The sequence below is a fragment of the Chenopodium album genome, chromosome 12 (genome assembly GCF_948465745.1).
Source record: "Chenopodium album chromosome 12, dcCheAlbu1.1, whole genome shotgun sequence".
In the NCBI taxonomy this organism is placed as follows: Eukaryota; Viridiplantae; Streptophyta; class Magnoliopsida; order Caryophyllales; family Amaranthaceae; genus Chenopodium; species Chenopodium album.
Window position 1 is genome coordinate 48,019,587 of NC_137845.1, and position 24,412 is coordinate 48,043,998.

The 24,412-nt window shown below is 43.3% G+C and overlaps 75 non-coding genes across 75 annotated transcripts; all 75 read right to left on the reverse strand.

The window, feature by feature from the left end:
* Nucleotides 1–23: 23 nt before the first annotated feature.
* Nucleotides 24–142, reverse strand: LOC145573694 (5S ribosomal RNA). The gene has a single exon (XR_014097674.1). It is a non-coding gene; the product is annotated as a 5S ribosomal RNA (ribosomal RNA).
* A 188-nt stretch (nt 143–330) lies between these two features.
* LOC145573054 (5S ribosomal RNA) lies at nt 331–449 on the reverse strand. The gene has a single exon (XR_014097168.1). It is a non-coding gene; the product is annotated as a 5S ribosomal RNA (ribosomal RNA).
* A 188-nt stretch (nt 450–637) lies between these two features.
* On the reverse strand, nt 638–756 carry LOC145573695 (5S ribosomal RNA). The gene has a single exon (XR_014097675.1). It is a non-coding gene; the product is annotated as a 5S ribosomal RNA (ribosomal RNA).
* Nucleotides 757–944: 188 nt separating this feature from the next.
* LOC145572953 (5S ribosomal RNA) lies at nt 945–1,063 on the reverse strand. Its single transcript, XR_014097073.1, has one exon. It is a non-coding gene; the product is annotated as a 5S ribosomal RNA (ribosomal RNA).
* A 188-nt stretch (nt 1,064–1,251) lies between these two features.
* LOC145573697 (5S ribosomal RNA) lies at nt 1,252–1,370 on the reverse strand. Its single transcript, XR_014097677.1, has one exon. It is a non-coding gene; the product is annotated as a 5S ribosomal RNA (ribosomal RNA).
* Nucleotides 1,371–1,558: 188 nt separating this feature from the next.
* Nucleotides 1,559–1,677, reverse strand: LOC145573698 (5S ribosomal RNA). The gene has a single exon (XR_014097678.1). It is a non-coding gene; the product is annotated as a 5S ribosomal RNA (ribosomal RNA).
* Nucleotides 1,678–1,865: 188 nt separating this feature from the next.
* On the reverse strand, nt 1,866–1,984 carry LOC145573699 (5S ribosomal RNA). Its single transcript, XR_014097679.1, has one exon. It is a non-coding gene; the product is annotated as a 5S ribosomal RNA (ribosomal RNA).
* Nucleotides 1,985–2,172: 188 nt separating this feature from the next.
* Nucleotides 2,173–2,291, reverse strand: LOC145573898 (5S ribosomal RNA). The gene has a single exon (XR_014097872.1). It is a non-coding gene; the product is annotated as a 5S ribosomal RNA (ribosomal RNA).
* A 188-nt stretch (nt 2,292–2,479) lies between these two features.
* On the reverse strand, nt 2,480–2,598 carry LOC145573700 (5S ribosomal RNA). The gene has a single exon (XR_014097680.1). It is a non-coding gene; the product is annotated as a 5S ribosomal RNA (ribosomal RNA).
* Nucleotides 2,599–2,786: 188 nt separating this feature from the next.
* On the reverse strand, nt 2,787–2,905 carry LOC145573701 (5S ribosomal RNA). The gene has a single exon (XR_014097681.1). It is a non-coding gene; the product is annotated as a 5S ribosomal RNA (ribosomal RNA).
* Nucleotides 2,906–3,081: 176 nt separating this feature from the next.
* Nucleotides 3,082–3,200, reverse strand: LOC145573703 (5S ribosomal RNA). The gene has a single exon (XR_014097682.1). It is a non-coding gene; the product is annotated as a 5S ribosomal RNA (ribosomal RNA).
* Nucleotides 3,201–3,388: 188 nt separating this feature from the next.
* LOC145572989 (5S ribosomal RNA) lies at nt 3,389–3,507 on the reverse strand. Its single transcript, XR_014097107.1, has one exon. It is a non-coding gene; the product is annotated as a 5S ribosomal RNA (ribosomal RNA).
* A 188-nt stretch (nt 3,508–3,695) lies between these two features.
* On the reverse strand, nt 3,696–3,814 carry LOC145573992 (5S ribosomal RNA). The gene has a single exon (XR_014097964.1). It is a non-coding gene; the product is annotated as a 5S ribosomal RNA (ribosomal RNA).
* Nucleotides 3,815–4,002: 188 nt separating this feature from the next.
* LOC145573704 (5S ribosomal RNA) lies at nt 4,003–4,121 on the reverse strand. The gene has a single exon (XR_014097683.1). It is a non-coding gene; the product is annotated as a 5S ribosomal RNA (ribosomal RNA).
* Nucleotides 4,122–4,309: 188 nt separating this feature from the next.
* On the reverse strand, nt 4,310–4,428 carry LOC145573705 (5S ribosomal RNA). The gene has a single exon (XR_014097684.1). It is a non-coding gene; the product is annotated as a 5S ribosomal RNA (ribosomal RNA).
* A 188-nt stretch (nt 4,429–4,616) lies between these two features.
* On the reverse strand, nt 4,617–4,735 carry LOC145573706 (5S ribosomal RNA). The gene has a single exon (XR_014097685.1). It is a non-coding gene; the product is annotated as a 5S ribosomal RNA (ribosomal RNA).
* A 188-nt stretch (nt 4,736–4,923) lies between these two features.
* Nucleotides 4,924–5,042, reverse strand: LOC145572994 (5S ribosomal RNA). The gene has a single exon (XR_014097111.1). It is a non-coding gene; the product is annotated as a 5S ribosomal RNA (ribosomal RNA).
* A 188-nt stretch (nt 5,043–5,230) lies between these two features.
* On the reverse strand, nt 5,231–5,349 carry LOC145573707 (5S ribosomal RNA). The gene has a single exon (XR_014097686.1). It is a non-coding gene; the product is annotated as a 5S ribosomal RNA (ribosomal RNA).
* Nucleotides 5,350–5,537: 188 nt separating this feature from the next.
* LOC145573709 (5S ribosomal RNA) lies at nt 5,538–5,656 on the reverse strand. Its single transcript, XR_014097688.1, has one exon. It is a non-coding gene; the product is annotated as a 5S ribosomal RNA (ribosomal RNA).
* A 188-nt stretch (nt 5,657–5,844) lies between these two features.
* LOC145573710 (5S ribosomal RNA) lies at nt 5,845–5,963 on the reverse strand. Its single transcript, XR_014097689.1, has one exon. It is a non-coding gene; the product is annotated as a 5S ribosomal RNA (ribosomal RNA).
* A 188-nt stretch (nt 5,964–6,151) lies between these two features.
* LOC145573711 (5S ribosomal RNA) lies at nt 6,152–6,270 on the reverse strand. The gene has a single exon (XR_014097690.1). It is a non-coding gene; the product is annotated as a 5S ribosomal RNA (ribosomal RNA).
* Nucleotides 6,271–6,459: 189 nt separating this feature from the next.
* Nucleotides 6,460–6,578, reverse strand: LOC145573917 (5S ribosomal RNA). Its single transcript, XR_014097891.1, has one exon. It is a non-coding gene; the product is annotated as a 5S ribosomal RNA (ribosomal RNA).
* A 188-nt stretch (nt 6,579–6,766) lies between these two features.
* Nucleotides 6,767–6,885, reverse strand: LOC145573435 (5S ribosomal RNA). The gene has a single exon (XR_014097466.1). It is a non-coding gene; the product is annotated as a 5S ribosomal RNA (ribosomal RNA).
* A 188-nt stretch (nt 6,886–7,073) lies between these two features.
* LOC145573712 (5S ribosomal RNA) lies at nt 7,074–7,192 on the reverse strand. The gene has a single exon (XR_014097691.1). It is a non-coding gene; the product is annotated as a 5S ribosomal RNA (ribosomal RNA).
* Nucleotides 7,193–8,865: 1,673 nt separating this feature from the next.
* LOC145573713 (5S ribosomal RNA) lies at nt 8,866–8,984 on the reverse strand. Its single transcript, XR_014097692.1, has one exon. It is a non-coding gene; the product is annotated as a 5S ribosomal RNA (ribosomal RNA).
* A 188-nt stretch (nt 8,985–9,172) lies between these two features.
* On the reverse strand, nt 9,173–9,291 carry LOC145573714 (5S ribosomal RNA). Its single transcript, XR_014097693.1, has one exon. It is a non-coding gene; the product is annotated as a 5S ribosomal RNA (ribosomal RNA).
* Nucleotides 9,292–9,479: 188 nt separating this feature from the next.
* On the reverse strand, nt 9,480–9,598 carry LOC145573715 (5S ribosomal RNA). Its single transcript, XR_014097694.1, has one exon. It is a non-coding gene; the product is annotated as a 5S ribosomal RNA (ribosomal RNA).
* Nucleotides 9,599–9,786: 188 nt separating this feature from the next.
* LOC145573716 (5S ribosomal RNA) lies at nt 9,787–9,905 on the reverse strand. Its single transcript, XR_014097695.1, has one exon. It is a non-coding gene; the product is annotated as a 5S ribosomal RNA (ribosomal RNA).
* Nucleotides 9,906–10,093: 188 nt separating this feature from the next.
* On the reverse strand, nt 10,094–10,212 carry LOC145573717 (5S ribosomal RNA). The gene has a single exon (XR_014097696.1). It is a non-coding gene; the product is annotated as a 5S ribosomal RNA (ribosomal RNA).
* Nucleotides 10,213–10,400: 188 nt separating this feature from the next.
* Nucleotides 10,401–10,519, reverse strand: LOC145573937 (5S ribosomal RNA). The gene has a single exon (XR_014097910.1). It is a non-coding gene; the product is annotated as a 5S ribosomal RNA (ribosomal RNA).
* Nucleotides 10,520–10,707: 188 nt separating this feature from the next.
* Nucleotides 10,708–10,826, reverse strand: LOC145573719 (5S ribosomal RNA). The gene has a single exon (XR_014097697.1). It is a non-coding gene; the product is annotated as a 5S ribosomal RNA (ribosomal RNA).
* A 188-nt stretch (nt 10,827–11,014) lies between these two features.
* On the reverse strand, nt 11,015–11,133 carry LOC145572910 (5S ribosomal RNA). The gene has a single exon (XR_014097033.1). It is a non-coding gene; the product is annotated as a 5S ribosomal RNA (ribosomal RNA).
* A 188-nt stretch (nt 11,134–11,321) lies between these two features.
* Nucleotides 11,322–11,440, reverse strand: LOC145573721 (5S ribosomal RNA). Its single transcript, XR_014097699.1, has one exon. It is a non-coding gene; the product is annotated as a 5S ribosomal RNA (ribosomal RNA).
* Nucleotides 11,441–11,628: 188 nt separating this feature from the next.
* LOC145573722 (5S ribosomal RNA) lies at nt 11,629–11,747 on the reverse strand. The gene has a single exon (XR_014097700.1). It is a non-coding gene; the product is annotated as a 5S ribosomal RNA (ribosomal RNA).
* Nucleotides 11,748–11,935: 188 nt separating this feature from the next.
* On the reverse strand, nt 11,936–12,054 carry LOC145573723 (5S ribosomal RNA). The gene has a single exon (XR_014097701.1). It is a non-coding gene; the product is annotated as a 5S ribosomal RNA (ribosomal RNA).
* Nucleotides 12,055–12,242: 188 nt separating this feature from the next.
* Nucleotides 12,243–12,361, reverse strand: LOC145573724 (5S ribosomal RNA). Its single transcript, XR_014097702.1, has one exon. It is a non-coding gene; the product is annotated as a 5S ribosomal RNA (ribosomal RNA).
* Nucleotides 12,362–12,549: 188 nt separating this feature from the next.
* LOC145573725 (5S ribosomal RNA) lies at nt 12,550–12,668 on the reverse strand. Its single transcript, XR_014097703.1, has one exon. It is a non-coding gene; the product is annotated as a 5S ribosomal RNA (ribosomal RNA).
* A 188-nt stretch (nt 12,669–12,856) lies between these two features.
* On the reverse strand, nt 12,857–12,975 carry LOC145573726 (5S ribosomal RNA). Its single transcript, XR_014097704.1, has one exon. It is a non-coding gene; the product is annotated as a 5S ribosomal RNA (ribosomal RNA).
* Nucleotides 12,976–13,163: 188 nt separating this feature from the next.
* LOC145573727 (5S ribosomal RNA) lies at nt 13,164–13,282 on the reverse strand. The gene has a single exon (XR_014097705.1). It is a non-coding gene; the product is annotated as a 5S ribosomal RNA (ribosomal RNA).
* Nucleotides 13,283–13,470: 188 nt separating this feature from the next.
* LOC145573728 (5S ribosomal RNA) lies at nt 13,471–13,589 on the reverse strand. Its single transcript, XR_014097706.1, has one exon. It is a non-coding gene; the product is annotated as a 5S ribosomal RNA (ribosomal RNA).
* Nucleotides 13,590–13,777: 188 nt separating this feature from the next.
* On the reverse strand, nt 13,778–13,895 carry LOC145573064 (5S ribosomal RNA). Its single transcript, XR_014097177.1, has one exon. It is a non-coding gene; the product is annotated as a 5S ribosomal RNA (ribosomal RNA).
* Nucleotides 13,896–14,083: 188 nt separating this feature from the next.
* Nucleotides 14,084–14,202, reverse strand: LOC145573939 (5S ribosomal RNA). The gene has a single exon (XR_014097912.1). It is a non-coding gene; the product is annotated as a 5S ribosomal RNA (ribosomal RNA).
* A 188-nt stretch (nt 14,203–14,390) lies between these two features.
* Nucleotides 14,391–14,509, reverse strand: LOC145573729 (5S ribosomal RNA). Its single transcript, XR_014097708.1, has one exon. It is a non-coding gene; the product is annotated as a 5S ribosomal RNA (ribosomal RNA).
* Nucleotides 14,510–14,697: 188 nt separating this feature from the next.
* LOC145573730 (5S ribosomal RNA) lies at nt 14,698–14,816 on the reverse strand. Its single transcript, XR_014097709.1, has one exon. It is a non-coding gene; the product is annotated as a 5S ribosomal RNA (ribosomal RNA).
* Nucleotides 14,817–15,004: 188 nt separating this feature from the next.
* On the reverse strand, nt 15,005–15,123 carry LOC145573940 (5S ribosomal RNA). Its single transcript, XR_014097913.1, has one exon. It is a non-coding gene; the product is annotated as a 5S ribosomal RNA (ribosomal RNA).
* Nucleotides 15,124–15,311: 188 nt separating this feature from the next.
* Nucleotides 15,312–15,430, reverse strand: LOC145573732 (5S ribosomal RNA). The gene has a single exon (XR_014097711.1). It is a non-coding gene; the product is annotated as a 5S ribosomal RNA (ribosomal RNA).
* Nucleotides 15,431–15,618: 188 nt separating this feature from the next.
* On the reverse strand, nt 15,619–15,737 carry LOC145573733 (5S ribosomal RNA). Its single transcript, XR_014097712.1, has one exon. It is a non-coding gene; the product is annotated as a 5S ribosomal RNA (ribosomal RNA).
* A 188-nt stretch (nt 15,738–15,925) lies between these two features.
* Nucleotides 15,926–16,044, reverse strand: LOC145573941 (5S ribosomal RNA). Its single transcript, XR_014097914.1, has one exon. It is a non-coding gene; the product is annotated as a 5S ribosomal RNA (ribosomal RNA).
* Nucleotides 16,045–16,232: 188 nt separating this feature from the next.
* On the reverse strand, nt 16,233–16,351 carry LOC145573735 (5S ribosomal RNA). The gene has a single exon (XR_014097713.1). It is a non-coding gene; the product is annotated as a 5S ribosomal RNA (ribosomal RNA).
* Nucleotides 16,352–16,539: 188 nt separating this feature from the next.
* LOC145573736 (5S ribosomal RNA) lies at nt 16,540–16,658 on the reverse strand. Its single transcript, XR_014097714.1, has one exon. It is a non-coding gene; the product is annotated as a 5S ribosomal RNA (ribosomal RNA).
* Nucleotides 16,659–16,846: 188 nt separating this feature from the next.
* LOC145573737 (5S ribosomal RNA) lies at nt 16,847–16,965 on the reverse strand. Its single transcript, XR_014097715.1, has one exon. It is a non-coding gene; the product is annotated as a 5S ribosomal RNA (ribosomal RNA).
* Nucleotides 16,966–17,153: 188 nt separating this feature from the next.
* On the reverse strand, nt 17,154–17,272 carry LOC145573738 (5S ribosomal RNA). Its single transcript, XR_014097716.1, has one exon. It is a non-coding gene; the product is annotated as a 5S ribosomal RNA (ribosomal RNA).
* Nucleotides 17,273–17,460: 188 nt separating this feature from the next.
* On the reverse strand, nt 17,461–17,579 carry LOC145572941 (5S ribosomal RNA). The gene has a single exon (XR_014097062.1). It is a non-coding gene; the product is annotated as a 5S ribosomal RNA (ribosomal RNA).
* Nucleotides 17,580–17,767: 188 nt separating this feature from the next.
* Nucleotides 17,768–17,886, reverse strand: LOC145573739 (5S ribosomal RNA). The gene has a single exon (XR_014097717.1). It is a non-coding gene; the product is annotated as a 5S ribosomal RNA (ribosomal RNA).
* A 188-nt stretch (nt 17,887–18,074) lies between these two features.
* On the reverse strand, nt 18,075–18,193 carry LOC145573740 (5S ribosomal RNA). The gene has a single exon (XR_014097718.1). It is a non-coding gene; the product is annotated as a 5S ribosomal RNA (ribosomal RNA).
* Nucleotides 18,194–18,381: 188 nt separating this feature from the next.
* LOC145573741 (5S ribosomal RNA) lies at nt 18,382–18,500 on the reverse strand. Its single transcript, XR_014097719.1, has one exon. It is a non-coding gene; the product is annotated as a 5S ribosomal RNA (ribosomal RNA).
* A 188-nt stretch (nt 18,501–18,688) lies between these two features.
* LOC145573742 (5S ribosomal RNA) lies at nt 18,689–18,807 on the reverse strand. The gene has a single exon (XR_014097720.1). It is a non-coding gene; the product is annotated as a 5S ribosomal RNA (ribosomal RNA).
* A 188-nt stretch (nt 18,808–18,995) lies between these two features.
* On the reverse strand, nt 18,996–19,114 carry LOC145573744 (5S ribosomal RNA). Its single transcript, XR_014097722.1, has one exon. It is a non-coding gene; the product is annotated as a 5S ribosomal RNA (ribosomal RNA).
* Nucleotides 19,115–19,302: 188 nt separating this feature from the next.
* On the reverse strand, nt 19,303–19,421 carry LOC145573745 (5S ribosomal RNA). Its single transcript, XR_014097723.1, has one exon. It is a non-coding gene; the product is annotated as a 5S ribosomal RNA (ribosomal RNA).
* A 188-nt stretch (nt 19,422–19,609) lies between these two features.
* On the reverse strand, nt 19,610–19,728 carry LOC145573746 (5S ribosomal RNA). The gene has a single exon (XR_014097724.1). It is a non-coding gene; the product is annotated as a 5S ribosomal RNA (ribosomal RNA).
* Nucleotides 19,729–19,916: 188 nt separating this feature from the next.
* On the reverse strand, nt 19,917–20,035 carry LOC145573747 (5S ribosomal RNA). The gene has a single exon (XR_014097725.1). It is a non-coding gene; the product is annotated as a 5S ribosomal RNA (ribosomal RNA).
* A 188-nt stretch (nt 20,036–20,223) lies between these two features.
* Nucleotides 20,224–20,342, reverse strand: LOC145573748 (5S ribosomal RNA). The gene has a single exon (XR_014097726.1). It is a non-coding gene; the product is annotated as a 5S ribosomal RNA (ribosomal RNA).
* A 188-nt stretch (nt 20,343–20,530) lies between these two features.
* On the reverse strand, nt 20,531–20,649 carry LOC145573751 (5S ribosomal RNA). Its single transcript, XR_014097728.1, has one exon. It is a non-coding gene; the product is annotated as a 5S ribosomal RNA (ribosomal RNA).
* Nucleotides 20,650–20,837: 188 nt separating this feature from the next.
* LOC145573752 (5S ribosomal RNA) lies at nt 20,838–20,956 on the reverse strand. Its single transcript, XR_014097729.1, has one exon. It is a non-coding gene; the product is annotated as a 5S ribosomal RNA (ribosomal RNA).
* Nucleotides 20,957–21,144: 188 nt separating this feature from the next.
* Nucleotides 21,145–21,263, reverse strand: LOC145573753 (5S ribosomal RNA). The gene has a single exon (XR_014097730.1). It is a non-coding gene; the product is annotated as a 5S ribosomal RNA (ribosomal RNA).
* A 188-nt stretch (nt 21,264–21,451) lies between these two features.
* LOC145573942 (5S ribosomal RNA) lies at nt 21,452–21,570 on the reverse strand. Its single transcript, XR_014097915.1, has one exon. It is a non-coding gene; the product is annotated as a 5S ribosomal RNA (ribosomal RNA).
* A 188-nt stretch (nt 21,571–21,758) lies between these two features.
* Nucleotides 21,759–21,877, reverse strand: LOC145573754 (5S ribosomal RNA). The gene has a single exon (XR_014097731.1). It is a non-coding gene; the product is annotated as a 5S ribosomal RNA (ribosomal RNA).
* Nucleotides 21,878–22,065: 188 nt separating this feature from the next.
* On the reverse strand, nt 22,066–22,184 carry LOC145573755 (5S ribosomal RNA). The gene has a single exon (XR_014097732.1). It is a non-coding gene; the product is annotated as a 5S ribosomal RNA (ribosomal RNA).
* Nucleotides 22,185–22,372: 188 nt separating this feature from the next.
* Nucleotides 22,373–22,491, reverse strand: LOC145573757 (5S ribosomal RNA). Its single transcript, XR_014097734.1, has one exon. It is a non-coding gene; the product is annotated as a 5S ribosomal RNA (ribosomal RNA).
* Nucleotides 22,492–22,679: 188 nt separating this feature from the next.
* LOC145573758 (5S ribosomal RNA) lies at nt 22,680–22,798 on the reverse strand. Its single transcript, XR_014097735.1, has one exon. It is a non-coding gene; the product is annotated as a 5S ribosomal RNA (ribosomal RNA).
* Nucleotides 22,799–22,986: 188 nt separating this feature from the next.
* Nucleotides 22,987–23,105, reverse strand: LOC145573759 (5S ribosomal RNA). Its single transcript, XR_014097736.1, has one exon. It is a non-coding gene; the product is annotated as a 5S ribosomal RNA (ribosomal RNA).
* A 188-nt stretch (nt 23,106–23,293) lies between these two features.
* On the reverse strand, nt 23,294–23,412 carry LOC145573760 (5S ribosomal RNA). The gene has a single exon (XR_014097737.1). It is a non-coding gene; the product is annotated as a 5S ribosomal RNA (ribosomal RNA).
* A 188-nt stretch (nt 23,413–23,600) lies between these two features.
* LOC145573761 (5S ribosomal RNA) lies at nt 23,601–23,719 on the reverse strand. Its single transcript, XR_014097738.1, has one exon. It is a non-coding gene; the product is annotated as a 5S ribosomal RNA (ribosomal RNA).
* Nucleotides 23,720–23,907: 188 nt separating this feature from the next.
* On the reverse strand, nt 23,908–24,026 carry LOC145573762 (5S ribosomal RNA). Its single transcript, XR_014097739.1, has one exon. It is a non-coding gene; the product is annotated as a 5S ribosomal RNA (ribosomal RNA).
* Nucleotides 24,027–24,214: 188 nt separating this feature from the next.
* Nucleotides 24,215–24,333, reverse strand: LOC145573763 (5S ribosomal RNA). Its single transcript, XR_014097740.1, has one exon. It is a non-coding gene; the product is annotated as a 5S ribosomal RNA (ribosomal RNA).
* Nucleotides 24,334–24,412: the final 79 nt, after the last annotated feature.

Sequence of the window (24,412 nt, forward strand, 5' to 3'; positions counted from 1 at the left end):
TAAATTCCGAATTCGCCGAAAAAGGGGTGCAACACGAGGACTTCCCAGGAGGTCACCCATCCTAGTACTACTCTCGCCCAAGCACGCTTAACTGCGGAGTTCTGATGGGATCCGGTGCATTAGTGCTGGTATGATCGCACCCATTTACTTAGAGCGTTAATTTTTATTTATACCCTTTCCAGCCCCTGATTTCTTTTAAAATGCCGTAACTTTGCGCCCGATCGCCTGAACTAAACATTTTTTTCTTTCAAATTGGTTAGTTTTTCGGGATCTACGCGTCTCAAATCAAAATAACCAAAAACAAAAATAAATTCCGAATTCGCCGAAAAAGGGGTGCAACACGAGGACTTCCCAGGAGGTCACCCATCCTAGTACTACTCTCGCCCAAGCACGCTTAACTGCGGAGTTCTGATGGGATCCGGTGCATTAGTGCTTGTATGATCGCACCGATTTACTTAGAGCGTTAATTTTTATTTATACCCTTTCCAGCCCTTGATTTCTTTTAAAATGCCGTAACTTTGCGCCCGATCGCCCGAACTAAACATTTTTTTCTTTCAAATTGGTTAGTTTTTCGGGATCTACGCGTCTCAAATCAAAATAACCAAAAACAAAAATAAATTCCGAATTCGCCGAAAAAGGGGTGCAACACGAGGACTTCCCAGGAGGTCACCCATCCTAGTACTACTCTCGCCCAAGCACGCTTAACTGCGGAGTTCTGATGGGATCCGGTGCATTAGTGCTGGTATGATCGCACCCATTTACTTAGAGCGTTAATTTTTATTTATACCCTTTCCAGCCCCTGATTTCTTTTAAAATGCCGTAACTTTGCGCCCGATCGCCCGATCTAAACATTTTTTTCTTTCAAATTGGTTAGTTTTTCGGGATCTACGCGTCTCAAATCAAAATAACCAAAAACAAAAATAAATTCCGAATTCGCCGAAAAAAGAGTGCAACACGAGGACTTCCCAGGAGGTCACCTATCCTAGTACTACTCTCGCCCAAGCACGCTTAACTGCGGAGTTCTGATGGGATCCGGTGCATTAGTGCTGGTATGATCGCACCCATTTACTTAGAGCGTTAATTTTTATTTATACCCTTTCAAGCCCCTGATTTCTTTTAAAATGCCGTAACTTTGCGCCCGATCGCCCGAACTAAACATTTTTTTCTTTCAAATTGGTTAGTTTTTCGGGATCTACGCGTCTCAAATCAAAATAACCAAAAACAAAAATAAATTCCGAATTCGCCGAAAAAGGGGTGCAACACGAGGACTTCCCAGGAGGTCACCCATCCTAGTACTACTCTCGCCCAAGCACGCTTAACTGCGGAGTTCTGATGGGATCCGGTGCATTAGTGCTGGTATGATCGCACCCACTTACTTAGAGCGTTAATTTTTATTTATACCCTTTCCAGCCCCTGATTTCTTTTAAAATGCCGTAACTTTGCGCCCGATCGCCCGAACTAAACATTTTTTTCTTTCAAATTGGTTAGTTTTTCGGGATCTACGCGTCTCAAATCAAAATAACCAAAAACAAAAATAAATTCCGAATTCGCCGAAAAAGGGGTGCAACACGAGGACTTCCCAGGAGGTCACCCATCCTAGTACTACTCTCGCCCAAGCACGCTTAACTGCGGAGTTCTGATGGGATCCGGTGCATTAGTGCTGGTATGATCGCACCCATTTACTTAGAGCGTTAATTTTTATTTATACCCTTTCCAGCCCCTGATTTCTTTTAAAATGCCGTAACTTTGCGCCCGATCGCCCGATCTAAACATTTTTTTCTTTCAAATTGGTTAGTTTTTCGGGATCTACGCGTCTCAAATCAAAATAACCAAAAACAAAAATAAATTCCGAATTCGCCGAAAAAGGGGTGCAACACGAGGACTTCCCAGGAGGTCACCCATCCTAGTACTACTCTCGCCCAAGCACGCTTAACTGCGGAGTTCTGATGGGATCCGGTGCATTAGTGCTGGTATGATCGCACCCATTTACTTAGAGCGTTAATTTTTATTTATACCCTTTCCAGCCCCTGATTTCTTTTAAAATGCCGTAACTTTGCGCCCGATCGCCCGATCTAAACATTTTTTTCTTTCAAATTGGTTAGTTTTTCGGGATCTACGCGTCTCAAATCAAAATAACCAAAAACAAAAATAAATTCCGAATTCGCCGAAAAAGGGGTGCAACACGAGGACTTCCCAGGAGGTCACCCATCCTAGTACTACTCTCGCCCAAGCACGCTTAACTGCGGAGTTCTGATGGGATCCGGTGCATCAGTGCTGGTATGATCGCACCCATTTACTTAGAGCGTTAATTTTTATTTATACCCTTTCCAGCCCCTGATTTCTTTTAAAATGCCGTAACTTTGCGCCCGATCGCCCGATCTAAACATTTTTTTCTTTCAAATTGGTTAGTTTTTCGGGATCTACGCGTCTCAAATCAAAATAACCAAAAACAAAAATAAATTCCGAATTCGCCGAAAAAGGGGTGCAACACGAGGACTTCCCAGGAGGTCACCCATCCTAGTACTACTCTCGCCCAAGCACGCTTAACTGCGGAGTTCTGATGGGATCCGGTGCATTAGTGCTGGTATGATCGCACCCACTTACTTAGAGCGTTAATTTTTATTTATACCCTTTCCAGCCCCTGATTTCTTTTAAAATGCCGTAACTTTGCGCCCGATCGCCCGAACTAAACATTTTTTTCTTTCAAATTGGTTAGTTTTTCGGGATCTACGCGTCTCAAATCAAAATAACCAAAAACAAAAATAAATTCCGAATTCGCCGAAAAAGGGGTGCAACACGAGGACTTCCCAGGAGGTCACCCATCCTAGTACTACTCTCGCCCAAGCACGCTTAACTGCGGAGTTCTGATGGGATCCGGTGCATTAGTGCTGGTATGATCGCACCCAGTTAATTTTTATTTATACCCTTTCCAGCCCCTGATTTCTTTTAAAATGCCGTAACTTTGCGCCCGATCGCCCGATCTAAACATTTTTTTCTTTCAAATTGGTTAGTTTTTCGGGATCTACGCGTCTCAAATCAAAATAACCAAAAACAAAAATAAATTCCGAATTCGCCGAAAAAGGGGTGCAACACGAGGACTTCCCAGGAGGTCACCCATCCTAGTACTACTCTCGCCCAAGCACGCTTAACTGCGGAGTTCTGATGGGATCCGGTGCATTAGTGCTGGTATGATCGCACCCATTTACTTAGAGCGTTAATTTTTATTTATACCCTTTCCAGCCCCTGATTTCTTTTAAAATGCCGTAACTTTGCGCCCGATCGCCCGAACTAAACATTTTTTTCTTTCAAATTGGTTAGTTTTTCGGGATCTACGCGTCTCAAATCAAAATAACCAAAAACAAAAATAAATTCCGAATTCGCCGAAAAAGGGGTGCAACACGAGGACTTCCCAGGAGGTCACCCATCCTAGTACTACTCTCGCCCAAGCACGCTTAACTGCGTAGTTCTGATGGGATCCGGTGCATTAGTGCTGGTATGATCGCACCCATTTACTTAGAGCGTTAATTTTTATTTATACCCTTTCCAGCCCCTGATTTCTTTTAAAATGCCGTAACTTTGCGCCCGATCGCCCGAACTAAACATTTTTTTCTTTCAAATTGGTTAGTTTTTCGGGATCTACGCGTCTCAAATCAAAATAACCAAAAACAAAAATAAATTCCGAATTCGCCGAAAAAGGGGTGCAACACGAGGACTTCCCAGGAGGTCACCCATCCTAGTACTACTCTCGCCCAAGCACGCTTAACTGCGGAGTTCTGATGGGATCCGGTGCATTAGTGCTGGTATGATCGCAACCATTTACTTAGAGCGTTAATTTTTATTTATACCCTTTCCAGCCCCTGATTTCTTTTAAAATGCCGTAACTTTGCGCCCGATCGCCCGAACTAAACATTTTTTTCTTTCAAATTGGTTAGTTTTTCGGGATCTACGCGTCTCAAATCAAAATAACCAAAAACAAAAATAAATTCCGAATTCGCCGAAAAAGGGGTGCAACACGAGGACTTCCCAGGAGGTCACCCATCCTAGTACTACTCTCGCCCAAGCACGCTTAACTGCGGAGTTCTGATGGGATCCGGTGCATTAGTGCTGGTATGATCGCACCCATTTACTTAGAGCGTTAATTTTTATTTATACCCTTTCCAGCCCCTGATTTCTTTTAAAATGCCGTAACTTTGCGCCCGATCGCCCGATCTAAACATTTTTTTCTTTCAAATTGGTTAGTTTTTCGGGATCTACGCGTCTCAAATCAAAATAACCAAAAACAAAAATAAATTCCGAATTCGCCGAAAAAGGGGTGCAACACGAGGACTTCCCAGGAGGTCACCCATCCTAGTACTACTCTCGCCCAAGCACGCTTAACTGCGGAGTTCTGATGGGATCCGGTGCATTAGTGCTGGTATGATCGCACCCATTTACTTAGAGCGTTAATTTTTATTTATACCCTTTCCAGCCCTTGATTTCTTTTAAAATGCCGTAACTTTGCGCCCGATCGCCCGAACTAAACATTTTTTTCTTTCAAATTGGTTAGTTTTTCGGGATCTACGCGTCTCAAATCAAAATAACCAAAAACAAAAATAAATTCCGAATTCGCCGAAAAAGGGGTGCAACACGAGGACTTCCCAGGAGGTCACCCATCCTAGTACTACTCTCGCCCAAGCACGCTTAACTGCGGAGTTCTGATGGGATCCGGTGCATTAGTGCTGGTATGATCGCACCCATTTACTTAGAGCGTTAATTTTTATTTATACCCTTTCCAGCCCCTGATTTCTTTTAAAATGCCGTAACTTTGCGCCCGATCGCCCGATCTAAACATTTTTTTCTTTCAAATTGGTTAGTTTTTCGGGATCTACGCGTCTCAAATCAAAATAACCAAAAACAAAAATAAATTCCGAATTCGCCGAAAAAGGGGTGCAACACGAGGACTTCCCAGGAGGTCACCCATCCTAGTACTACTCTCGCCCAAGCACGCTTAACTGCGGAGTTCTGATGGGATACGGTGCATTAGTGCTGGTATGATCGCACCCATTTACTTAGAGCGTTAATTTTTATTTATACCCTTTCCAGCCCTTGATTTCTTTTAAAATGCCGTAACTTTGCGCCCGATCGCCCGAACTAAACATTTTTTTCTTTCAAATTGGTTAGTTTTTCGGGATCTACGCGTCTCAAATCAAAATAACCAAAAACAAAAATAAATTCCGAATTCGCCGAAAAAGGGGTGCAACACGAGGACTTCCCAGGAGGTCACCCATCCTAGTACTACTCTCGCCCAAGCACGCTTAACTGCGGAGTTCTGATGGGATCCGGTGCATTAGTGCTGGTATGATCGCACCCATTTACTTAGAGCGTTAATTTTTATTTATACCCTTTCCAGCCCCTGATTTCTTTTAAAATGCCGTAACTTTGCGCCCGATCGCCCGAACTAAACATTTTTTTCTTTCAAATTGGTTAGTTTTTCGGGATCTACGCGTCTCAAATCAAAATAACCAAAAACAAAAATAAATTCCGAATTCGCCGAAAAAGGGGTGCAACACGAGGACTTCCCAGGAGGTCACCCATCCTAGTACTACTCTCGCCCAAGCACGCTTAACTGCGGAGTTCTGATGGGATCCGGTGCATTAGTGCTGGTATGATCGCACCCATTTACTTAGAGCGTTAATTTTTATTTATACCCTTTCCAGCCCCTGGTTTCTTTTAAAATGCCGTAACTTTGCGCCCGATCGCCCGATCTAAACATTTTTTTCTTTCAAATTGGTTAGTTTTTCGGGATCTACGCGTCTCAAATCAAAATAACCAAAAACAAAAATAAATTCCGAATTCGCCGAAAAAGGGGTGCAACACGAGGACTTCCCAGGAGGTCACCCATCCTAGTACTACTCTCGCCCAAGCACGCTTAACTGCGGAGTTCTGATGGGATCCGGTGCATTAGTGCTGGTATGATCGCACCCATTTACTTAGAGCGTTAATTTTTATTTATACCCTTTCCAGCCCCTGATTTCTTTTAAAATGCCGTAACTTTGCGCCCGATCGCCCGATCTAAACATTTTTTTCTTTCAAATTGGTTAGTTTTTCGGGATCTACGCGTCTCAAATCAAAATAACCAAAAACAAAAATAAATTCCGAATTCGCCGAAAAAGGGGTGCAACACGAGGACTTCCCAGGAGGTCACCCATCCTAGTACTACTCTCGCCCAAGCACGCTTAACTGCGGAGTTCTGATGGGATCCGGTGCATTAGTGCTGGTATGATCGCACCCATTTACTTAGAGCGTTAATTTTTATTTATACCCTTTCCAGCCCCTGATTTCTTTTAAAATGCCGTAACTTTGCGCCCGATCGCCCGATCTAAACATTTTTTTTCTTTCAAATTGGTTAGTTTTTCGGGATCTACGCGTCTCAAATCAAAATAACCAAAAACAAAAATAAATTCCGAATTCGCCGAAAAAGGGGTGCGACACGAGGACTTCCCAGGAGGTCACCCATTCTAGTACTACTCTCGCCCAAGCACGCTTAACTGCGGAGTTCTGATGGGATCCGGTGCATTAGTGCTGGTATGATCGCACCCATTTACTTAGAGCGTTAATTTTTATTTATACCCTTTCCAGCCCCTGATTTCTTTTAAAATGCCGTAACTTTGCGCCCGATCGCCCGAACTAAACATTTTTTTCTTTCAAATTGGTTAGTTTTTCGGGATCTACGCGTCTCAAATCAAAATAACCAAAAACAAAAATAAATTCCGAATTCGCCGAAAAAGGGGTGCGACACGAGGACTTCCCAGGAGGTCACCCATCCTAGTACTACTCTCGCCCAAGCACGCTTAACTGCGGAGTTCTGATGGGATCCGGTGCATTAGTGCTGGTATGATCGCACCCATTTACTTAGAGCGTTAATTTTTATTTATACCCTTTCCAGCCCCTGATTTCTTTTAAAATGCCGTAACTTTGCGCCCGATCGCCCGAACTAAACATTTTTTTCTTTCAAATTGGTTAGTTTTTCGGGATCTACGCGTCTCAAATCAAAATAACCAAAAACAAAAATAAATTCCGAATTCGCCGAAAAAGGGGTGCAACACGAGGACTTCCCAGGAGGTCACCCATCCTAGTACTACTCTCGCCCAAGCACGCTTAACTGCGGAGTTCTGATGGGATCCGGTGCATTAGTGCTGGTATGATCGCACCCATTTACTTATATCAATCAATCAATCAATCAAAGCCTTAATCCCAAAAGTGGGGTCGGCTAACATGAACCAAATTTGATTATTCCGTGTAGTCATCAACAAAAATCTTTCTCCTCCATCCCTTACGATCCAAAACTTCATCCTCACGTAAATCCATGCACTTCATATCCTTCCTCACTCCTTCCAACCAAGTCATCTTTGGTCTCCCTCTTCCTCGTTTAATCCCTCCATGGTCCCACTCTTCCACTCTTCGCACCGGTGCACCCTCGGGTCTCCGTCTTACATGTCCAAACCAACGCAGACGATTTTCCCTTAATTTATCTACAATGCCCGCCACACCTACTTTCTTGCGAATAACCTCATTTTGATTCTATCTCTTAAAGTGTTTCCACACATCCACCTTAACATGCGCATTTCCGTAACCTCCATCTTTTTAATATGCTCTTTCTTAGAAGCCCAACATTCTGTACCATAGAGCAACACTGGTCTTATGGCAGTCCTGTAGAATTTTCCCTTCAACTTTAAGGGAATGCTGCGGTCGCATAGCACTCCCGTGGCCGCTCTCCATTTAAGCCACCCTGACTTAATCCTGTGGGTCACGTCTTGATCAATGTCACCATTCTTCTGGATGATCGACCCTAGGTACTTAAAACATTCACTCATGGTCAAATCCTTTCCATCCAAACTCACCACTTCATTGCTTGTCCCCCTCTGAGTGCCAAAACGACATACCAAATATTCAGTCTTACTCCGACTTAGCTTAAACCCTCTAGATTCCAACCTTTGCCTCCATTGCTCCAACTTGACATTAACCCCATCCTTAGTCTCATCCACCAAAACGATATCATCTGCGAACAGCATACACCATGGAACCTCATCTTGAATTGGTCTAGTTAATTCGTCTAGAACCGTTGCAAAAAGAAAAGGGCTTAATGCAGACCCTTGATGCAATCCGATTGTAATAGGGAAATCTTTTGTCAACCCTCCGCATGTCCTCACATTTGTTGACACATCCCGATACATATCCTTAACTAGGTCTACATACCTTCGTGGGATACCTTTCTTCAACATTGCCCACCAAAGTATCTCTCTTGGCACCTTGTCATATGCCTTCTCTAAATCAATAAAGACCATATGAAGATCTTTCTTCTTTACCCTATAAAACTCCATCATTTGTCTTATCAAATGGATTGCCTCCATAGTAGATCTCCCAGGCATAAAACCAAATTGGTTATCTGAAATGCTTGTGCATGCCCTCAACCTTTGTTCAATCACCCTTTCCCACAACTTCATAGTATGGCTCATAAGCTTAATTCCTCGATAGTTAGAACAATCTTGAGCGTCTCCTTTGTTTTTATAAACCGGGACCAAGGTGCTCTTCCTCCAATCTTGTGGGATCCTTGTAGCCGTCCATATCTTGTTGAAAAGGTTTGTTAACCAATCAATACCAATCTTACCCAAACACCTCCACACCTCTATCGGTACCCATTTACTTAGAGCGTTAATTTTTATTTATACCCTTTCCAGCCCCTGATTTCTTTTAAAATGCCGTAACTTTGCGCCCGATCGCCCGAACTAAACATTTTTTTCTTTCAAATTGGTTAGTTTTTCGGGATCTACGCGTCTCAAATCAAAATAACCAAAAACAAAAATAAATTCCGAATTCGCCGAAAAAGGGGTGCAACACGAGGACTTCCCAGGAGGTCACCCATCCTAGTACTACTCTCGCCCAAGCACGCTTAACTGCGGAGTTCTGATGGGATCCGGTGCATTAGTGCTGGTATGATCGCACCCATTTACTTAGAGCGTTAATTTTTATTTATACCCTTTCCAGCCCCTGATTTCTTTTAAAATGCCGTAACTTTGCGCCCGATCGCCCGAACTAAACATTTTTTTCTTTCAAATTGGTTAGTTTTTCGGGATCTACGCGTCTCAAATCAAAATAACCAAAAACAAAAATAAATTCCGAATTCGCCGAAAAAGGGGTGCAACACGAGGACTTCCCAGGAGGTCACCCATCCTAGTACTACTCTCGCCCAAGCACGCTTAACTGCGGAGTTCTGATGGGATCCGGTGCATTAGTGCTGGTATGATCGCACCCATTTACTTAGAGCGTTAATTTTTATTTATACCCTTTCCAGCTCCTGATTTCTTTTAAAATGCCGTAACTTTGCGCCCGATCGCCCGAACTAAACATTTTTTTCTTTCAAATTGGTTAGTTTTTCGGGATCTACGCGTCTCAAATCAAAATAACCAAAAACAAAAATAAATTCCGAATTCGCCGAAAAAGGGGTGCAACACGAGGACTTCCCAGGAGGTCACCCATCCTAGTACTACTCTCGCCCAAGCACGCTTAACTGCGGAGTTCTGATGGGATCCGGTGCATTAGTGCTGGTATGATCGCACCCATTTACTTAGAGCGTTAATTTTTATTTATACCCTTTCCAGCCCCTGATTTCTTTTAAAATGCCGTAACTTTGCGCCCGATCGCCCGAACTAAACATTTTTTTCTTTCAAATTGGTTAGTTTTTCGGGATCTACGCGTCTCAAATCAAAATAACCAAAAACAAAAATAAATTCCGAATTCGCCGAAAAAGGGGTGCAACACGAGGACTTCCCAGGAGGTCACCCATCCTAGTACTACTCTCGCCCAAGCACGCTTAACTGCGGAGTTCTGATGGGATCCGGTGCATTAGTGCTGGTATGATCGCACCCATTTACTTAGAGCGTTAATTTTTATTTATACCCTTTCCAGCCCCTGATTTCTTTTAAAATGCCGTAACTTTGCGCCCGATCGCCCGAACTAAACATTTTTTTCTTTCAAATTGGTTAGTTTTTCGGGATCTACGCGTCTCAAATCAAAATAACCAAAAACAAAAATAAATTCCGAATTCGCCGAAAAAGGGGTGCAACACGAGGACTTCCCAGGAGGTCACCCATCCTAGTACTACTCTCGCCCAAGCACGCTTAACTGCGGAGTTCTGATGGGATCCGGTGCATTAGTGCTGGTATGATCGCACCCATTTACTTAGAGCGTTAATTTTTATTTATACCCTTTCCAGCCCCTGATTTCTTTTAAAATGCCGTAACTTTGCGCCCGATCGCCCGAACTAAACATTTTTTTCTTTCAAATTGGTTAGTTTTTCGGGATCTACGCGTCTCAAATCAAAATAACCAAAAACAAAAATAAATTCCGAATTCGCCGAAAAAGGGGCGCAACACGAGGACTTCCCAGGAGGTCACCCATCCTAGTACTACTCTCGCCCAAGCACGCTTAACTGCGGAGTTCTGATGGGATCCGGTGCATTAGTGCTGGTATGATCGCACCCATTTACTTAGAGCGTTAATTTTTATTTATACCCTTTCCAGCCCCTGATTTCTTTTAAAATGCCGTAACTTTGCGCCCGATCGCCCGAACTAAACATTTTTTTCTTTCAAATTGGTTAGTTTTTCGGGATCTACGCGTCTCAAATCAAAATAACCAAAAACAAAAATAAATTCCGAATTCGCCGAAAAAGGGGTGCAACACGAGGACTTCCCAGGAGGTCACCCATCCTAGTACTACTCTCGCCCAAGCACGCTTAACTGCGGAGTTCTGATGGGATCCGGTGCATTAGTGCTGGTATGATCGCACCCATTTACTTAGAGCGTTAATTTTTATTTATACCCTTTCCAGCCCCTGATTTCTTTTAAAATGCCGTAACTTTGCGCCCGATCGCCCGAACTAAACATTTTTTTCTTTCAAATTGGTTAGTTTTTCGGGATCTACGCGTCTCAAATCAAAATAACCAAAAACAAAAATAAATTCCGAATTCGCCGAAAAAGGGGTGCAACACGAGGACTTCCCAGGAGGTCACCCATCCTAGTACTACTCTCGCCCAAGCACGCTTAACTGCGGAGTTCTGATGGGATCCGGTGCATTAGTGTTGGTATGATCGCACCCATTTACTTAGAGCGTTAATTTTTATTTATACCCTTTCCAGCCCCTGATTTCTTTTAAAATGCCGTAACTTTGCGCCCGATCGCCCGAACTAAACATTTTTTTCTTTCAAATTGGTTAGTTTTTCGGGATCTACGCGTCTCAAATCAAAATAACCAAAAACAAAAATAAATTCCGAATTCGCCGAAAAAGGGGTGCAACACGAGGACTTCCCAGGAGGTCACCCATCCTAGTACTACTCTCGCCCAAGCACGCTTAACTGCGGAGTTCTGATGGGATCCGGTGCATTAGTGCTGGTATGATCGCACCCATTTACTTAGAGCGTTAATTTTTATTTATACCCTTTCCAGCCCCTGATTTCTTTTAAAATGCCGTAACTTTGCGCCCGATCGCCCGAACTAAACATTTTTTTCTTTCAAATTGGTTAGTTTTTCGGGATCTACGCGTCTCAAATCAAAATAACCAAAAACAAAAATAAATTCCGAATTCGCCGAAAAAGGGGTGCAACACGAGGACTTCCCAGGAGGTCACCCATCCTAGTACTACTCTCGCCCAAGCACGCTTAACTGCGGAGTTCTGATGGGATCCGGTGCATTAGTGCTGGTATGATCGCACCCATTTACTTAGAGCGTTAATTTTTATTTATACCCTTTCCAGCCCCTGATTTCTTTTAAAATGCCGTAACTTTGCGCCCGATCGCCCGAACTAAACATTTTTTTCTTTCAAATTGGTTAGTTTTTCGGGATCTACGCGTCTCAAATCAAAATAACCAAAAACAAAAATAAATTCCGAATTCGCCGAAAAAGGGGTGCAACACGAGGACTTCCCAGGAGGTCACCCATCCTAGTACTACTCTCGCCCAAGCACGCTTAACTGCGGAGTTCTGATGGGATCCGGTGCATTAGTGCTGGTATGATCGCACCCATTTACTTAGAGCGTTAATTTTTATTTATACCCTTTCCAGCCCCTGATTTCTTTTAAAATGCCGTAACTTTGCGCCCGATCGCCCGAACTAAACATTTTTTTCTTTCAAATTGGTTAGTTTTTCGGGATCTACGCGTCTCAAATCAAAATAACCAAAAACAAAAATAAATTCCGAATTCGCCGAAAAAGGGGTGCAACACGAGGACTTCCCAGGAGGTCACCCATCCTAGTACTACTCTCGCCCAAGCACGCTTAACTGCGGAGTTCTGATGGGATCCGGTGCATTAGTGCTGGTATGATCGCACCCATTTACTTAGAGCGTTAATTTTTATTTATACCCTTTCCAGCCCCTGATTTCTTTTAAAATGCCGTAACTTTGCGCCCGATCGCCCGAACTAAACATTTTTTTCTTTCAAATTGGTTAGTTTTTCGGGATCTACGCGTCTCAAATCAAAATAACCAAAAACAAAAATAAATTCCGAATTCGCCGAAAAAGGGGTGCAACACGAGGACTTCCCAGGAGGTCACCCATCCTAGTACTACTCTCGCCCAAGCACGCTTAACTGCGGAGTTCTGATGGGATCCGGTGCATTAGTGCTGGTATGATCGCACCCATTTACTTAGAGCGTTAATTTTTATTTATACCCTTTCCAGCCCCTGATTTCTTTTAAAATGCCGTAACTTTGCGCCCGATCGCCCGAACTAAACATTTTTTTCTTTCAAATTGGTTAGTTTTTCGGGATCTACGCGTCTCAAATCAAAATAACCAAAAACAAAAATAAATTCCGAATTCGCCGAAAAAGGGGTGCAACACGAGGACTTCCCAGGAGGTCACCCATCCTAGTACTACTCTCGCCCAAGCACGCTTAACTGCGGAGTTCTGATGGGATCCGGTGCATTAGTGCTGGTATGATCGCACCCATTTACTTAGAGCGTTAATTTTTATTTATACCCTTTCCAGCCCCTGATTTCTTTTAAAATGCCGTAACTTTGCGCCCGATCGCCCGATCTAAACATTTTTTTCTTTCAAATTGGTTAGTTTTTCGGGATCTACGCGTCTCAAATCAAAATAACCAAAAACAAAAATAAATTCCGAATTCGCCGAAAAAGGGGTGCAACACGAGGACTTCCCAGGAGGTCACCCATCCTAGTACTACTCTCGCCCAAGCACGCTTAACTGCGGAGTTCTGATGGGATCCGGTGCATTAGTGCTGGTATGATCGCACCCATTTACTTAGAGCGTTAATTTTTATTTATACCCTTTCCAGCCCCTGATTTCTTTTAAAATGCCGTAACTTTGCGCCCGATCGCCCGAACTAAACATTTTTTTCTTTCAAATTGGTTAGTTTTTCGGGATCTACGCGTCTCAAATCAAAATAACCAAAAACAAAAATAAATTCCGAATTCGCCGAAAAAGGGGTGCAACACGAGGACTTCCCAGGAGGTCACCCATCCTAGTACTACTCTCGCCCAAGCACGCTTAACTGCGGAGTTCTGATGGGATCCGGTGCATTAGTGCTGGTATGATCGCACCCATTTACTTAGAGCGTTAATTTTTATTTATACCCTTTCCAGCCCCTGATTTCTTTTAAAATGCCGTAACTTTGCGCCCGATCGCCCGAACTAAACATTTTTTTCTTTCAAATTGGTTAGTTTTTCGGGATCTACGCGTCTCAAATCAAAATAACCAAAAACAAAAATAAATTCCGAATTCGCCGAAAAAGGGGTGCAATAGAGGACTTCCCAGGAGGTCACCCATCCTAGTACTACTCTCGCCCAAGCACGCTTAACTGCGGAGTTCTGATGGGATCCGGTGCATTAGTGCTGGTATGATCGCACCCATTTACTTAGAGCGTTAATTTTTATTTATACCCTTTCCAGCCCCTGATTTCTTTTAAAATGCCGTAACTTTGCGCCCGATCGCCCGAACTAAACATTTTTTTCTTTCAAATTGGTTAGTTTTTCGGGATCTACGCGTCTCAAATCAAAATAACCAAAAACAAAAATAAATTCCGAATTCGCCGAAAAAGGGGCGCAACACGAGGACTTCCCAGGAGGTCACCCATCCTAGTACTACTCTCGCCCAAGCACGCTTAACTGCGGAGTTCTGATGGGATCCGGTGCATTAGTGCTGGTATGATCGCACCCATTTACTTAGAGCGTTAATTTTTATTTATACCCTTTCCAGCCCCTGATTTCTTTTAAAATGCCGTAACTTTGCGCCCGATCGCCCGATCTAAACATTTTTTTCTTTCAAATTGGTTAGTTTTTCGGGATCTACGCGTCTCAAATCAAAATAACCAAAAACAAAAATAAATTCCGAATTCGCCGAAAAAGGGGTGCAACACGAGGACTTCCCAGGAGGTCACCCATCCTAGTACTACTCTCGCCCAAGCACGCTTAACTGCGGAGTTCTGATGGGATCCGGTGCATTAGTGCTGGTATGATCGCACCCATTTACTTAGAGCGTTAATTTTTATTTATACCCTTTCCAGCCCCTGATTTCTTTTAAAATGCCGTAACTTTGCGCCCGATCGCCCGAACTAAACATTTTTTTCTTTCAAATTGGTTAGTTTTTCGGGATCTACGCGTCTCAAATCAAAATAACCAAAAACAAAAATAAATTCCGAATTCGCCGAAAAAGGGGTGCAACACGAGGACTTCCCAGGAGGTCACCCATCCTAGTACTACTCTCGCCCAAGCACGCTTAACTGCGGAGTTCTGATGGGATCCGGTGCATTAGTGCTGGTATGATCGCACCCATTTACTTAGAGCGTTAATTTTTATTTATACCCTTTCCAGCCCCTGATTTCTTTTAAAATGCCGTAACTTTGCGCCCGATCGCCCGAACTAAACATTTTTTTCTTTCAAATTGGTTAGTTTTTCGGGATCTACGCGTCTCAAATCAAAATAACCAAAAACAAAAATAAATTCCGAATTCGCCGAAAAAGGGGCGCAACACGAGGACTTCCCAGGAGGTCACCCATCCTAGTACTACTCTCGCCCAAGCACGCTTAACTGCGGAGTTCTGATGGGATCCGGTGCATTAGTGCTGGTATGATCGCACCCATTTACTTAGAGCGTTAATTTTTATTTATACCCTTTCCAGCCCCTGATTTCTTTTAAAATGCCGTAACTTTGCGCCCGATCGCCCGAACTAAACATTTTTTTCTTTCAAATTGGTTAGTTTTTCGGGATCTACGCGTCTCAAATCAAAATAACCAAAAACAAAAATAAATTCCGAATTCGCCGAAAAAGGGGTGCAACACGAGGACTTCCCAGGAGGTCACCCATCCTAGTACTACTCTCGCCCAAGCACGCTTAACTGCGGAGTTCTGATGGGATCCGGTGCATTAGTGCTGGTATGATCGCACCCATTTACTTAGAGCGTTAATTTTTATTTATACCCTTTCCAGCCCCTGATTTCTTTTAAAATGCCGTAACTTTGCGCCCGATCGCCCGAACTAAACAATTTTTTCTTTCAAATTGGTTAGTTTTTCGGGATCTACGCGTCTCAAATCAAAATAACCAAAAACAAAAATAAATTCCGAATTCGCCGAAAAAGGGGTGCAACACGAGGACTTCCCAGGAGGTCACCCATCCTAGTACTACTCTCGCCCAAGCACGCTTAACTGCGGAGTTCTGATGGGATCCGGTGCATTAGTGCTGGTATGATCGCACCCATTTACTTAGAGCGTTAATTTTTATTTATACCCTTTCCAGCCCCTGATTTCTTTTAAAATGCCGTAACTTTGCGCCCGATCGCCCGAACTAAACATTTTTTTCTTTCAAATTGGTTAGTTTTTCGGGATCTACGCGTCTCAAATCAAAATAACCAAAAACAAAAATAAATTCCGAATTCGCCGAAAAAGGGGCGCAACACGAGGACTTCCCAGGAGGTCACCCATCCTAGTACTACTCTCGCCCAAGCACGCTTAACTGCGGAGTTCTGATGGGATCCGGTGCATTAGTGCTGGTATGATCGCACCCATTTACTTAGAGCGTTAATTTTTATTTATACCCTTTCCAGCCCCTGATTTCTTTTAAAATGCCGTAACTTTGCGCCCGATCGCCCGATCTAAACATTTTTTTCTTTCAAATTGGTTAGTTTTTCGGGATCTACGCGTCTCAAATCAAAATAACCAAAAACAAAAATAAATTCCGAATTCGCCGAAAAAGGGGTGCAACACGAGGACTTCCCAGGAGGTCACCCATCCTAGTACTACTCTCGCCCAAGCACGCTTAACTGCGGAGTTCTGATGGGATCCGGTGCATTAGTGCTGGTATGATCGCACCCATTTACTTAGAGCGTTAATTTTTATTTATACCCTTTCCAGCCCCTGATTTCTTTTAAAATGCCGTAACTTTGCGCCCGATCGCCCGAACTAAACATTTTTTTCTTTCAAATTGGTTAGTTTTTCGGGATCTACGCGTCTCAAATCAAAATAACCAAAAACAAAAATAAATTCCGAATTCGCCGAAAAAGGGGTGCAACACGAGGACTTCCCAGGAGGTCACCCATCCTAGTACTACTCTCGCCCAAGCACGCTTAACTGCGGAGTTCTGATGGGATCCGGTGCATTAGTGCTGGTATGATCGCACCCATTTACTTAGAGCGTTAATTTTTATTTATACCCTTTCCAGCCCCTGATTTCTTTTAAAATGCCGTAACTTTGCGCCCGATCGCCCGAACTAAACATTTTTTTCTTTCAAATTGGTTAGTTTTTCGGGATCTACGCGTCTCAAATCAAAATAACCAAAAACAAAAATAAATTCCGAATTCGCCGAAAAAGGGGTGCAACACGAGGACTTCCCAGGAGGTCACCCATCCTAGTACTACTCTCGCCCAAGCACGCTTAACTGCGGAGTTCTGATGGGATCCGGTGCATTAGTGCTGGTATGATCGCACCCATTTACTTAGAGCGTTAATTTTTATTTATACCCTTTCCAGCCCCTGATTTCTTTTAAAATGCCGTAACTTTGCGCCCGATCGCCCGATCTAAACATTTTTTTCTTTCAAATTGGTTAGTTTTTCGGGATCTACGCGTCTCAAATCAAAATAACCAAAAACAAAAATAAATTCCGAATTCGCCGAAAAAGGGGTGCAACACGAGGACTTCCCAGGAGGTCACCCATCCTAGTACTACTCTCGCCCAAGCACGCTTAACTGCGGAGTTCTGATGGGATCCGGTGCATTAGTGCTGGTATGATCGCACCCATTTACTTAGAGCGTTAATTTTTATTTATACCCTTTCCAGCCCCTGATTTCTTTTAAAATGCCGTAACTTTGCGCCCGATCGCCCGAACTAAACATTTTTTTCTTTCAAATTGGTTAGTTTTTCGGGATCTACGCGTCTCAAATCAAAATAACCAAAAACAAAAATAAATTCCGAATTCGCCGAAAAAGGGGTGCAACACGAGGACTTCCCAGGAGGTCACCCATCCTAGTACTACTCTCGCCCAAGCACGCTTAACTGCGGAGTTTTGATGGGATCCGGTGCATTAGTGCTGGTATGATCGCACCCATTTACTTAGAGCGTTAATTTTTATTTATACCCTTTCCAGCCCCTGATTTCTTTTAAAATGCCGTAACTTTGCGCCCGATCGCCCGAACTAAACATTTTTTTCTTTCAAATTGGTTAGTTTTTCGGGATCTACGCGTCTCAAATCAAAATAACCAAAAACAAAAATAAATTCCGAATTCGCCGAAAAAGGGGTGCAACACGAGGACTTCCCAGGAGGTCACCCATCCTAGTACTACTCTCGCCCAAGCACGCTTAACTGCGGAGTTCTGATGGGATCCGGTGCATTAGTGCTGGTATGATCGCACCCATTTACTTAGAGCGTTAATTTTTATTTATACCCTTTCCAGCCCCTGATTTCTTTTAAAATGCCGTAACTTTGCGCCCGATCGCCCGAACTAAACATTTTTTTCTTTCAAATTGGTTAGTTTTTCGGGATCTACGCGTCTCAAATCAAAATAACCAAAAACAAAAATAAATTCCGAATTCGCCGAAAAAGGGGTGCAACACGAGGACTTCCCAGGAGGTCACCCATCCTAGTACTACTCTCGCCCAAGCACGCTTAACTGCGGAGTTCTGATGGGATCCGGTGCATTAGTGCTGGTATGATCGCACCCATTTACTTAGAGCGTTAATTTTTATTTATACCCTTTCCAGCCCCTGATTTCTTTTAAAATGCCGTAACTTTGCGCCCGATCGCCCGATCTAAACATTTTTTTCTTTCAAATTGGTTAGTTTTTCGGGATCTACGCGTCTCAAATCAAAATAACCAAAAACAAAAATAAATTCCGAATTCGCCGAAAAAGGGGTGCAACACGAGGACTTCCCAGGAGGTCACCCATCCTAGTACTACTCTCGCCCAAGCACGCTTAACTGCGGAGTTCTGATGGGATCCGGTGCATTAGTGCTGGTATGATCGCACCCATTTACTTAGAGCGTTAATTTTTATTTATACCCTTTCCAGCCCCTGATTTCTTTTAAAATGCCGTAACTTTGCGCCCGATCGCCCGAACTAAACATTTTTTTCTTTCAAATTGGTTAGTTTTTCGGGATCTACGCGTCTCAAATCAAAATAACCAAAAACAAAAATAAATTCCGAATTCGCCGAAAAAGGGGTGCAACACGAGGACTTCCCAGGAGGTCACCCATCCTAGTACTACTCTCGCCCAAGCACGCTTAACTGCGGAGTTCTGATGGGATCCGGTGCATTAGTGCTGGTATGATCGCACCCATTTACTTAGAGCGTTAATTTTTATTTATACCCTTTCCAGCCCCTGATTTCTTTTAAAATGCCGTAACTTTGCGCCCGATCGCCCGAACTAAACATTTTTTTCTTTCAAATTGGTTAGTTTTTCGGGATCTACGCGTCTCAAATCAAAATAACCAAAAACAAAAATAAATTCCGAATTCGCCGAAAAAGGGGTGCAACACGAGGACTTCCCAGGAGGTCACCCATCCTAGTACTACTCTCGCCCAAGCACGCTTAACTGCGGAGTTCTGATGGGATCCGGTGCATTAGTGCTGGTATGATCGCACCCATTTACTTAGAGCGTTAATTTTTATTTATACCCTTTCCAGCCCCTGATTTCTTTTAAAATGCCGTAACTTTGCGCCCGATCGCCCGATCTAAACATTTTTTTCTTTCAAATTGGTTAGTTTTTCGGGATCTACGCGTCTCAAATCAAAATAACCAAAAACAAAAATAAATTCCGAATTCGCCGAAAAAGGGGTGCAACACGAGGACTTCCCAGGAGGTCACCCATCCTAGTACTACTCTCGCCCAAGCACGCTTAACTGCGGAGTTCTGATGGGATCCGGTGCATTAGTGCTGGTATGATCGCACCCATTTACTTAGAGCGTTAATTTTTATTTATACCCTTTCCAGCCCCTGATTTCTTTTAAAATGCCGTAACTTTGCGCCCGATCGCCCGAACTAAACATTTTTTTCTTTCAAATTGGTTAGTTTTTCGGGATCTACGCGTCTCAAATCAAAATAACCAAAAACAAAAATAAATTCCGAATTCGCCGAAAAAGGGGTGCAACACGAGGACTTCCCAGGAGGTCACCCATCCTAGTACTACTCTCGCCCAAGCACGCTTAACTGCGGAGTTCTGATGGGATCCGGTGCATTAGTGCTGGTATGATCGCACCCATTTACTTAGAGCGTTAATTTTTATTTATACCCTTTCCAGCCCCTGATTTCTTTTAAAATGCCGTAACTTTGCGCCCGATCGCCCGATCTAAACATTTTTTTCTTTCAAATTGGTTAGTTTTTCGGGATCTACGCGTCTCAAATCAAAATAACCAAAAACAAAAATAAATTCCGAATTCGCCGAAAAAGGGGTGCAACACGAGGACTTCCCAGGAGGTCACCCATCCTAGTACTACTCTCGCCCAAGCACGCTTAACTGCGGAGTTCTGATGGGATCCGGTGCATTAGTGCTGGTATGATCGCACCCATTTACTTAGAGCGTTAATTTTTATTTATACCCTTTCCAGCCCCTGATTTCTTTTAAAATGCCGTAACTTTGCGCCCGATCGCCCGAACTAAACATTTTTTTCTTTCAAATTGGTTAGTTTTTCGGGATCTACGCGTCTCAAATCAAAATAACCAAAAACAAAAATAAATTCCGAATTCGCCGAAAAAGGGGTGCAACACGAGGACTTCCCAGGAGGTCACCCATCCTAGTACTACTCTCGCCCAAGCACGCTTAACTGCGGAGTTCTGATGGGATCCGGTGCATTAGTGCTGGTATGATCGCACCCATTTACTTAGAGCGTTAATTTTTATTTATACCCTTTCCAGCCCCTGATTTCTTTTAAAATGCCGTAACTTTGCGCCCGATCGCCCGAACTAAACATTTTTTTCTTTCAAATTGGTTAGTTTTTCGGGATCTACGCGTCTCAAATCAAAATAACCAAAAACAAAAATAAATTCCGAATTCGCCGAAAAAGGGGTGCAACACGAGGACTTCCCAGGAGGTCACCCATCCTAGTACTACTCTCGCCCAAGCACGCTTAACTGCGGAGTTCTGATGGGATCCGGTGCATTAGTGCTGGTATGATCGCACCCATTTACTTAGAGCGTTAATTTTTATTTATACCCTTTCCAGCCCCTGATTTCTTTTAAAATGCCGTAACTTTGCGCCCGATCGCCCGATCTAAACATTTTTTTCTTTCAAATTGGTTAGTTTTTCGGGATCTACGCGTCTCAAATCAAAATAACCAAAAACAAAAATAAATTCCGAATTCGCCGAAAAAGGGGTGCAACACGAGGACTTCCCAGGAGGTCACCCATCCTAGTACTACTCTCGCCCAAGCACGCTTAACTGCGGAGTTCTGATGGGATCCGGTGCATTAGTGCTGGTATGATCGCACCCATTTACTTAGAGCGTTAATTTTTATTTATACCCTTTCCAGCCCCTGATTTCTTTTAAAATGCCGTAACTTTGCGCCCGATCGCCCGATCTAAACATTTTTTTCTTTCAAATTGGTTAGTTTTTCGGGATCTACGCGTCTCAAATCAAAATAACCAAAAACAAAAATAAATTCCGAATTCGCCGAAAAAGGGGTGCAACACGAGGACTTCCCAGGAGGTCACCCATCCTAGTACTACTCTCGCCCAAGCACGCTTAACTGCGGAGTTCTGATGGGATCCGGTGCATTAGTGCTGGTATGATCGCACCCATTTACTTAGAGCGTTAATTTTTATTTATACCCTTTCCAGCCCCTGATTTCTTTTAAAATGCCGTAACTTTGCGCCCGATCGCCCGAACTAAACATTTTTTTCTTTCAAATTGGTTAGTTTTTCGGGATCTACGCGTCTCAAATCAAAATAACCAAAAACAAAAATAAATTCCGAATTCGCCGAAAAAGGGGCGCAACACGAGGACTTCCCAGGAGGTCACCCATCCTAGTACTACTCTCGCCCAAGCACGCTTAACTGCGGAGTTCTGATGGGATCCGGTGCATTAGTGCTGGTATGATCGCACCCATTTACTTAGAGCGTTAATTTTTATTTATACCCTTTCCAGCCCCTGATTTCTTTTAAAATGCCGTAACTTTGCGCCCGATCGCCCGAACTAAACATTTTTTTCTTTCAAATTGGTTAGTTTTTCGGGATCTACGCGTCTCAAATCAAAATAACCAAAAACAAAAATAAATTCCGAATTCGCCGAAAAAGGGGTGCAACACGAGGACTTCCCAGGAGGTCACCCATCCTAGTACTACTCTCGCCCAAGCACGCTTAACTGCGGAGTTCTGATGGGATCCGGTGCATTAGTGCTGGTATGATCGCACCCATTTACTTAGAGCGTTAATTTTTATTTATACCCTTTCCAGCCCCTGATTTCTTTTAAAATGCCGTAACTTTGCGCCCGATCGCCCGATCTAAACATTTTTTTCTTTCAAATTGGTTAGTTTTTCGGGATCTACGCGTCTCAAATCAAAATAACCAAAAACAAAAATAAATTCCGAATTCGCCGAAAAAGGGGTGCAACACGAGGACTTCCCAGGAGGTCACCCATCCTAGTACTACTCTCGCCCAAGCACGCTTAACTGCGGAGTTCTGATGGGATCCGGTGCATTAGTGCTGGTATGATCGCACCCATTTACTTAGAGCGTTAATTTTTATTTATACCCTTTCCAGCCCCTGATTTCTTTTAAAATGCCGTAACTTTGCGCCCGATCGCCCGAACTAAACATTTTTTTCTTTCAAATTGGTTAGTTTTTCGGGATCTACGCGTCTCAAATCAAAATAACCAAAAACAAAAATAAATTCCGAATTCGCCGAAAAAGGGGTGCAACACGAGGACTTCCCAGGAGGTCACCCATCCTAGTACTACTCTCGCCCAAGCACGCTTAACTGCGGAGTTCTGATGGGATCCGGTGCATTAGTGCTGGTATGATCGCACCCATTTACTTAGAGCGTTAATTTTTATTTATACCCTTTCCAGCCCCTGATTTCTTTTAAAATGCCGTAACTTTGCGCCCGATCGCCCGAACTAAACATTTTTTTCTTTCAAATTGGTTAGTTTTTCGGGATCTACGCGTCTCAAATCAAAATAACCAAAAACAAAAATAAATTCCGAATTCGCCGAAAAAGGGGTGCAACACGAGGACTTCCCAGGAGGTCACCCATCCTAGTACTACTCTCGCCCAAGCACGCTTAACTGCGGAGTTCTGATGGGATCCGGTGCATTAGTGCTGGTATGATCGCACCCATTTACTTAGAGCGTTAATTTTTATTTATACCCTTTCCAGCCCCTGATTTCTTTTAAAATGCCGTAACTTTGCGCCCGATCGCCCGATCTAAACATTTTTTTCTTTCAAATTGGTTAGTTTTTCGGGATCTACGCGTCTCAAATCAAAATAACCAAAAACAAAAATAAATTCCGAATTCGCCGAAAAAGGGGTGCAACACGAGGACTTCCCAGGAGGTCACCCATCCTAGTACTACTCTCGCCCAAGCACGCTTAACTGCGGAGTTCTGATGGGATCCGGTGCATTAGTGCTGGTATGATCGCACCCATTTACTTAGAGCGTTAATTTTTATTTATACCCTTTCCAGCCCCTGATTTCTTTTAAAATGCCGTAACTTTGCGCCCGATCGCCCGAACTAAACATTTTTTTCTTTCAAATTGGTTAGTTTTTCGGGATCTACGCGTCTCAAATCAAAATAACCAAAAACAAAAATAAATTCCGAATTCGCCGAAAAAGGGGTGCAACACGAGGACTTCCCAGGAGGTCACCCATCCTAGTACTACTCTCGCCCAAGCACGCTTAACTGCGGAGTTCTGATGGGATCCGGTGCATTAGTGCTGGTATGATCGCACCCATTTACTTAGAGCGTTAATTTTTATTTATACCCTTTCCAGCCCCTGATTTCTTTTAAAATGCCGTAACTTTGCGCCCGATCGCCCGAACTAAACATTTTTTTCTTTCAAATTGGTTAGTTTTTCGGGATCTACGCGTCTCAAATCAAAATAACCAAAAACAAAAATAAATTCCGAATTCGCCGAAAAAGGGGTGCAACACGAGGACTTCCCAGGAGGTCACCCATCCTAGTACTACTCTCGCCCAAGCACGCTTAACTGCGGAGTTCTGATGGGATCCGGTGCATTAGTGCTGGTATGATCGCACCCATTTACTTAGAGCGTTAATTTTTATTTATACCCTTTCCAGCCCCTGATTTCTTTTAAAATGCCGTAACTTTGCGCCCGATCGCCCGATCTAAACATTTTTTTCTTTCAAATTGGTTAGTTTTTCGGGATCTACGCGTCTCAAATCAAAATAACCAAAAACAAAAATAAATTCCGGATTCGCCGAAAAAGGGGTGCAACACGAGGACTTCCCAGGAGGTCACCCATCCTAGTACTACTCTCGCCCAAGCACGCTTAACTGCGGAGTTCTGATGGGATCCGGTGCATTAGTGCTGGTATGATCGCACCCATTTACTTAGAGCGTTAATTTTTATTTATACCCTTTCCAGCCCCTGATTTCTTTTAAAATGCCGTAACTTTGCGCCCGATCGCCCGAACTAAACATTTTTTTCTTTCAAATTGGTTAGTTTTTCGGGATCTACGCGTCTCAAATCAAAATAACCAAAAACAAAAATAAATTCCGAATTCGCCGAAAAAGGGGTGCAACACGAGGACTTCCCAGGAGGTCACCCATCCTAGTACTACTCTCGCCCAAGCACGCTTAACTGCGGAGTTCTGATGGGATCCGGTGCATTAGTGCTGGTATGATCGCACCCATTTACTTAGAGCGTTAATTTTTATTTATACCCTTTCCAGCCCATGATTTCTTTTAAAATGCCGTAACTTTGCGCCCGA